This window comes from Lolium perenne, chromosome 2, assembly GCF_019359855.2.
Source record: "Lolium perenne isolate Kyuss_39 chromosome 2, Kyuss_2.0, whole genome shotgun sequence".
Lineage (NCBI taxonomy): Eukaryota > Viridiplantae > Streptophyta > Magnoliopsida > Poales > Poaceae > Lolium > Lolium perenne.
This window is the reverse complement of record NC_067245.2, coordinates 207989993-207997973: the sequence shown is the minus strand read 5'-3', so window position 1 is coordinate 207997973 and position 7981 is coordinate 207989993.

Genomic DNA, 7981 nt, shown 5'->3' with positions numbered 1-7981 from the left:
CGCAGGAACTTCGTCTTCCTCTGCATCGACCAGGACTACTGCACGCTTGAACTTGTCTTGGTACAGGTCCGGGTGGCGCTGTTCATATGCTGATAGCTTCGAACCATGTGCGCCGACGAGGATAATCTGCTTGGGAGGCCATGTCCTTGAGCTGTGTTGCAAGGCCAGCTACGCCAACTCGGCTGCTTCCTTTTCGGTTATACGAACCGAATAACATCGGTTCCTAAGATTCCTGAAGCGCTGGATGTACTCTGTCACCGTTTCTCCGCGCTTCTGACGTAGTTGTGCTAGATCGGCAATGCTAGACTCGGAAGCTTCTGAATGGTATTGCGTATGGAATTGTTCTTCCAATTGCTTCCAAGACTGGATGGAGTTTGCTGGCAAAGAGGTGTACCATCCAAAAGCCGATCCCGTGAGGGACTGTGAAAAGAGCCTCACGCGTAGCTGATCCGACACTGAAGCCGGTCCTAGTTGCACCAAATATCGGCCGACGTGCTCGATGGAGCTGGAGCCATCTGATCCACTGAATTTGGAGAAGTCAGGGAGCCGATATTTAGGTGGCAGCGGGATCATCTCGTACTCGTCGGGGTACGGCTTGGAATAGCCGATTGCCCTTCTTTTCGGCACCATGCCGAACTGGTCTCTCAGTATGGTACTGATCTGATCCATTGTCTTTGGCTGTAGGAGTTGCACTCGAAGATTCGCCGGGGTGGCATACTTAGCCAGCCATGTTTGCTTTTCCAGCTACGAGCCAACTGCGGGAGCTGGGCTCGGAGTTTCGTCGGGGTGGCATACTTAGTTAGCCACGTACGCTTCTCAAGCTACGTCGGCGACGTTCCTCCTGTCTTCGTCGGAGTCCCTGATGTTGTGGCCTGGTTTGAGAGTGCCCAGTTGCCACAATCTGGCACATACGTGCACGCGTATCCTTGAGGGATCTCCTTAGGCGCCTCAGCCAAGAACTGGTAGTCACTAGGGTCACCACCGATCTTGTAGACGACGAATGCCGGTGTAGCCGGCACTTCAGCTGGTGCTGCCAACGCATATGGCAGCGGTGGACGGGACTGGAGTGGCAACTCTCCTTGATGCGTCCCGAGAGCTGGTCCTGACGGCGAGTACTGGTGGCTCATGATCTCCTGGATCACGCGCAGAGCGACACGCTCCAACACGTTGACCAAGTTCTCAGAGTGGCGGTGTAGCGAGTGAGCCACCAAGTAGTTGATCTCCTGCCGCAGGCCCCTGGTGCGTTCCTCCGACGGGGCAGAGAGGTCTATCCCATCGAGTGCACCTTGCGGTGAGAATCCCTTCCATCTGATGCCATGGGAACGGGTTCTCTGAAAAGAGCCGATGAGGTCGGCTTCGAGGGTGACCTTGATCTCGTCGTATCTCTTCTTGAGCTCGTCAGGCAGCTCCTCGTAGGTGACTGGCGTGCCGTCCGCCATCTCAGATGTAGATGGCGATGTGGTTGACGTAGACGATTGTCCCACCGGGCGTGCCAGAATGTGTTGACTGCCAAAACCCACCGGCGGGCAGCGACGGTCAACACGGTAGAGCCGGGAAGAGCCTAGAGCTGCGGCTGGCTGAGACCCCTCCGAGCGACGGCCCGCAATGCTCTTCTGGTCACACGTCCGATGCGAAGTGCAAGGGCGTGCCACCTGACCTATACCTGGTCGGGGAAGGTGATGGGGATGCCTCGCTTAGTTTCCTGCATGGCATACACGTAAACATTAAATACGAGCCTCGATCGGCTCTCAGGTTATCCTGTGAATCGGCTCAAAGAGCCGATCCACCCATGATTCGTACGGGGTGCACGAATATATGGTGATCCTGCTTGATCAAGATAAAGCTAATTAGATCTACGACGATTTAGGGTTTTCACCGCATAATCGGATCATCCTACTCCAGGTTGGGCCTCGCGGCCACGCACGGTGATCGTAAGCCGATCCTAAACAAGGCCTAAAAACCAACATGAAGTTGATCCTCGGAACATCCTGTTTAGGGCTTGCGAACGCCACCCTACGTGCCGCTGGATCCTACCCCCCTTTGTAAGGCCTAACTATTGCAGATATTAAACTAATCCTTGCAGAACAAGGAGCAATCGTAACGGATCAGATCTACTAAATAAAGATCAAGCGGGGTGCCGCCCCCACACCTGAGATAGGTGTGAGGGCGGCTAGACATGCAAGGGTTGCACTACGTAAGCATGTTATACGAAGAACTATGCTAACCCTAACACATCTATGATAACTACGTTGCTCGCCATCAAAGACGCTTCAGTACGAGCAACGCATGAACAACGTGGGGCTTGTGCTGCCTAGATCGCAAGATGCGATCTAGGCAGCATGTCGCTTACCTGATAGAAACCCTCGAGACGAAGGAGTTGGCGATGCGCCGAGATTGGTTTGTTTTGGGTTGAACGTGAGTTGTTGTTTTTTCCATAAACCCTAGATACATATTTATAGTCCAGGGGACTTTCTAATTCGGACGTGCACCTAACCGTGCACGAGTAAAACTCTAACTTTTAATCTAAGATGCGATCTACTATATTACAGATACATGGGCAATTCAGCCCAACTTCGTGTATAAGGCCAATTCTTGTTCTTCCTTCCATATATATCTTCAAGTCTATCTCAATCGTGGCCCACCTTTGACTCGGTCAAATTCTGGTGATAACAGTATCACCGCGGAGAAGTCAAACCGATGCACCAAATGCAATGGCAAGAACACCACAAAGATGCTCCAATCCTTCACTATCAAATTCCAACAAAGCTACTAAAGCTATTGGGGGAATAATAGAGGAAGAACAAATAAGAGAACACACAATTCTCCAAGATCTAGATCCCAAAGATTTACTCACAAAGAGATGATTTGGTTTGGTCAAAGTGTGGATCTAGATCTCCTCAATCTTTCTCTCAAATAGATGCAAGAATCATTGCAAGGGAAGAAAGACCTCAAGCTCAAATATGAACAACAATGGTGGAGAGAGAGGCTTGAGAGAGAGAGGAGGAAGAATAAGCAACCCAAAAAGAGAGAGAAGAAGGCTTAAAAAGGTGGCCTTAAAAATCTGCCCATTGGGGGCTTCATGGCCGGTAGTACCGGCCAACTAGGGGTGGTAGTACCATTGGTGTGCCGCAAGCAGCGGAGGGAGCGAGCAGCGCGGGAGGAGGGTACCGGTACCTCTGGCCGATCCCGGGTAGTACCTCCGGCTTCGGTACCGGCCGCGCGCCCAACACCCTGGGATTTATACTGTAAGCAAACCTGTTTAGCGGTACCAGGGGTGGTACCAAGGGTGGTACCTCCGGCCGTGCTCCGATGGAGGTACCATCCGTGCCATTCCTCCTTTTCCTTCTTCTTTATCCAAAAATGAGACAAACTTAAAACCACAAAATCTAGAGTCTGGAAAGTTCGATCGACATGAAACCAATTTTGTTGGAAAGAGGACAATAAGAGCTACCCCCACAAACAGTGAAAATATGGAAACTAGTGGGGGTGATTTTCTATAGTTTTTAGAGTGAACCCTCTAAACCCGTAGAATCGAGAAAAACTCCAAAATCAAAAAGGCAACAAAATGATATATGCGAAATCCATTTTCGATTAACTAGATCTTATCATGGTAATAACCACAAGCTCTAATACACCACATGGATAAGCTCCAAATAACAACCAAGAGATATGATGCAAGGATGCAAAGGTTTGACCGCATTTCGAACGATACGATCGAGTTACTTACTCGAGAGCCCCTTGATAGTACGACACTTAGCCTATAAACCGGTCTCTCAACTAAACAACGAGACCGGTGAGAAAGAAACCCTATCGAGAGAAAACCTTAACCTTGCGCATTCCACTTGCGCTCGATGATGATGATGATCTTGACCGCAACAAGGATGGAACGCCGTTCTTAATTGTGCTTGCTTGATGTCTTGCGGATTGCTCCCCCATAATCCACTATAGGAGAGCCTCTTCTTCGGTGCATCTTCACATATCCATGAGCACATATGAATGGAAAGCTTCAAGCATGTGAGCTCTTCGAATTGACTCATCTTGAGCTTGCACCTAATTTTTTCGTATTGCAACCTTGACGCCAACTAATCGTTCAAGCATTGCCTATGAAAAACTACTACACATATAACTCAATGCAACCATTAGTCCATAGAGATTGTCATTAATTACAGAAACCACACATGGGGCTCTATGCACTTTCAGCAAGGTTTCTTGCGGAAAGGGCCAATTTACATTTTCATATCCCTTTTCAAAATCCTTTTTAAACAAAGCACCATCTATTTTCTTCCTACGAAGTTCATAGAAAATTTCATGTAGAACAACCACACCTTCTAAAATATGTCTACGCGGCATAAATATTGTTTGCATCAGTTGCACCACATTCTCAGACATATCAGATATGTGATTCGCCCCTACTTTAGTGAATACCTTAAAATTGACATTAAGTAGACAGATGGGACAATATTGATGTATCTGGATTGTATTTTATTTTTAGGTAGCAAAATAATCATACAAAAGTTTTAGTGGAATAAAGGTAGTTGTCCCTTTTGGAATCTAGCAAAAATTTCCATCGAGTCACATTTTATAATATATTAAAAAATTTGGTAGAACTCTATAGGAAACACGTATGGTCCCGTTGCTTTGTTCTTTTCCATTTGCATAACAATATCGAAAACCTCTTTTCCGTAAAATTCGTTGTTAGGATAGCATTTTTTCATCTAAGATTTTTTTATATCATGCATGTGCAAAAGAATACAATCATCACACGATTATTGTTAGTATTCCGAAATATATATTTATAGATTCTATTGTCTAACAATTGTCCCTTCATATTGCTATAATTGGAAAATTTCATACTTTTATGTTTGTCATTTGCGTGTAGGTGGAAATATTTGGTATTATTGCCTCCCTCCTGAATATGTTTATGCTTTTTCCCTTTTATCCTACTTGGGATCCTCATCACGTCTTAAGTTAGCCACCTCACCATTTTCATTTCACATTGTTCTTCTTTCCTCATCATTTAAAGGTATGGTTTTGTCTTCTGGAATATTAGTTATATTGAGTAAGTGCTCTTTTTCAAATTACATGATCTTGCAAAACATATCAAAGCATAATGAATTACTAAATATAAGCATGCAAATGGATTTGGAGGCTTAAAATGAAGATGGGTGTGGAAAAGTAACTAGTGAGAGCACCTTTTACTCAAGGCAAACCTAATCAATGTAGAAAACATGGGGACAAAATATCCTTCGTGCTATAATCCATGGCGTAGATTAAGAACCACATTGTGAAGGATAGAGGGTAAGGACCCTTGAATAGTCAATTTCAGATTTTATACTCCTTCTAAGATACAAAGTTTGTACGAATCCAAATTGTCCCAAAGAAGAGTTCACAGCATCCCAACACCAACGATATAAGATGATTATTTCCAATGAAAACTATTTGTGTAGGTTCTATATATTTTCCATGAGTTGTAAGTCGAACGTAACAATGAAGCTAATAACTTAATTGATCCATCTTTGTTTTATATACATCAAAGATATTGAGTAACAGTTCCATAGAAAAGTTTTCCCGGCTTCCAGCAACTAACTGCTTTAAATCCAACGTTCATGTTACACATGATTATGTATGATCCTATCTTATGATGTACAACATGAAAAGAGCAATTTTTTGCTCCAACTTGACTCAAGCATTCCGCCATATTGAAGCATGATAACTAAGGCATACTTGAACATTGCAGCAAAATGACAAATATAATTTAATCATCAATACTAAATATATGATGTGCGGTGGCAGATGATAGCAATTAAGGATCTGTTTTATAGTTGGTGTACATCTTGTCGTGGGAGATGATAAAAGTACCCAATTTTGGGAGGTCAGATGAGTAGGGCAAAAACCCTTGCCCAAGTTCTCCAAGGCATTACAATGTCTGCTATAGTCACAATGTTAGTGTCAATAAGGTCTTTTCTATTGGTTTGATTGTTTAAAATTTAGAAGATTTATCCGGGAATCAACCAAAGAAATATGGTTGATTCGGCTTGACATTTGTTGCAAGGTATTCCTTCTAGTGAACCATATAGGGTAGTTAGGCTCCTCACAAAATCTGGCAATTTTTTTAGTTAAATCCACGTATTCCTTTTTTATTTATAAGAGAATTACTTTTCCTTATAAAAACCTATGGGTTATTAAATTAACTCCATGGATCAAGGTCTTTCGTTGGCTTGTGATTAGAAATAGAATACTCACAAAATATATTTTTTAAATGTGGAAAAGTAGAAGTATATGAGCACTATGATGATCATGAAAGATTCTTCCCACCCTTTGGAAGTTGGCTAGCAGAAATAAATAGGTTTTCATATCGCTGGAATGTCGGCAATGTCTTAATAGGAGTCAAACATGTCAGAGATATTGTAAGTCACACGTAACAATGAAGCTAATAACTTAATTGATCCATCTTTGTTTAGTTCATGTTACACATGATTATGTATGATCCTATCTTATGATGTACAACATGAAAATAGCAATTTTTTTCTCCAACTTGACAAGCATTCCGCCATATTGTAGCATGATAATTCAAGCATACTTGAGCATTGCAGAAAAATCACAAAGATAATTTAATCATCAATACTAAATATATGACGTGTGGTGGCAGATGGTAGCAATTAAGGATATGTTTTATAGTTGGTGTACATCTTGTCATGGGAGATGATAAAAGTACCCAATTTTGGGAGGTCAGATGAGTAGGGCAAAACCCCTTGCCTAAGTTCCCCAAGGCATTACAATGTCTGCTATAGTCAGAGTGTTAGTGTCAATAAGGTCTTTTCTATTGGTTTGATTGTTTAAAATTTAGAAGATTTATCCAGGAATCAACCAAAGAAATATGGTTGATTTGGCTTGACATTTGTTGCAAGGTATTCCTTCTAGTGAACCATATAGGGTAGTTAGGCTCCTCACAAAATCTGGCAATTTTTTTTAGTTAAATCCATGTACTCCTTTTTTATTTATAAAAGAATTACTTTTCCTTATAAAAACCTATGGATCATTAAATTAACTCCATGGATCAAGGTCTTCCGTTGGCTTGTGACTAGAAATAGAATACTCACAAAATATTTTTTTAAATATGGAAAAGTAGAAGTATATGAGCACTGTGATGATCATGAAAGATTCTTCCCATCCTTGGGAAGTTGGCTAGCAGAAATAAATAGGTTTTCATATCACTGGAATGCCGGCAATGTCTTAATAGGAGTCAAACATGTCAGAGATATTGTAAGTCGCACGTAACAATGAAGCTAATAACTTAATTGATCCATCTTTGTTTTATATATATCAAAGATATTGAGCAAGATTTCCATATAAAAATTTCCCGGCTTCCAGCAACTAACTGGTGTAAATCCAATGTTCATGTTACACATGACTATGTATGATCCTATCTTATGAAGTACAACATGAAAAGAGCACTTTTTTGCACCGACTTGACTCAAGCATTCCGCCATATTATATCATGATAATTCAAGCATACTTCAGCATTGCAGCAAAATGAAAAAGATAATTTAATCATCAATACTAAATATATGGTGTGTGGTGGCTGATGGTAGCAATTAAGGATCTATTTTATAGTTGGTGTACATCTTGTCGTGGGAGATGATAAAAGTACCCAATTTTGGGAGGTGAGATGAGTAGGGCAAAACCCCTTGCCTAAGTTCCCCAAGACATTACAATGTCTGCTATAGTCAGAGTGTTAGTGTCAATAAGGTCTTTTCTATTGGTTTGATTGTTTAAAATTTAGAAGATTTATACTGGAATCAACCAAAGCGGCTTGACATTTGTTGCAAGGTATTCCTTCTAGTGAACCATATAGGGTAGTTTGGCTCCTCACGAAATCTTGCAATTTTTTTAGTTAAATCCACGCATTCCTTTTTTATTTATAAGAGAATTAATTTTCCTTATAAAAACCTATGGGTCATTAAATTAACTCCATGGATCA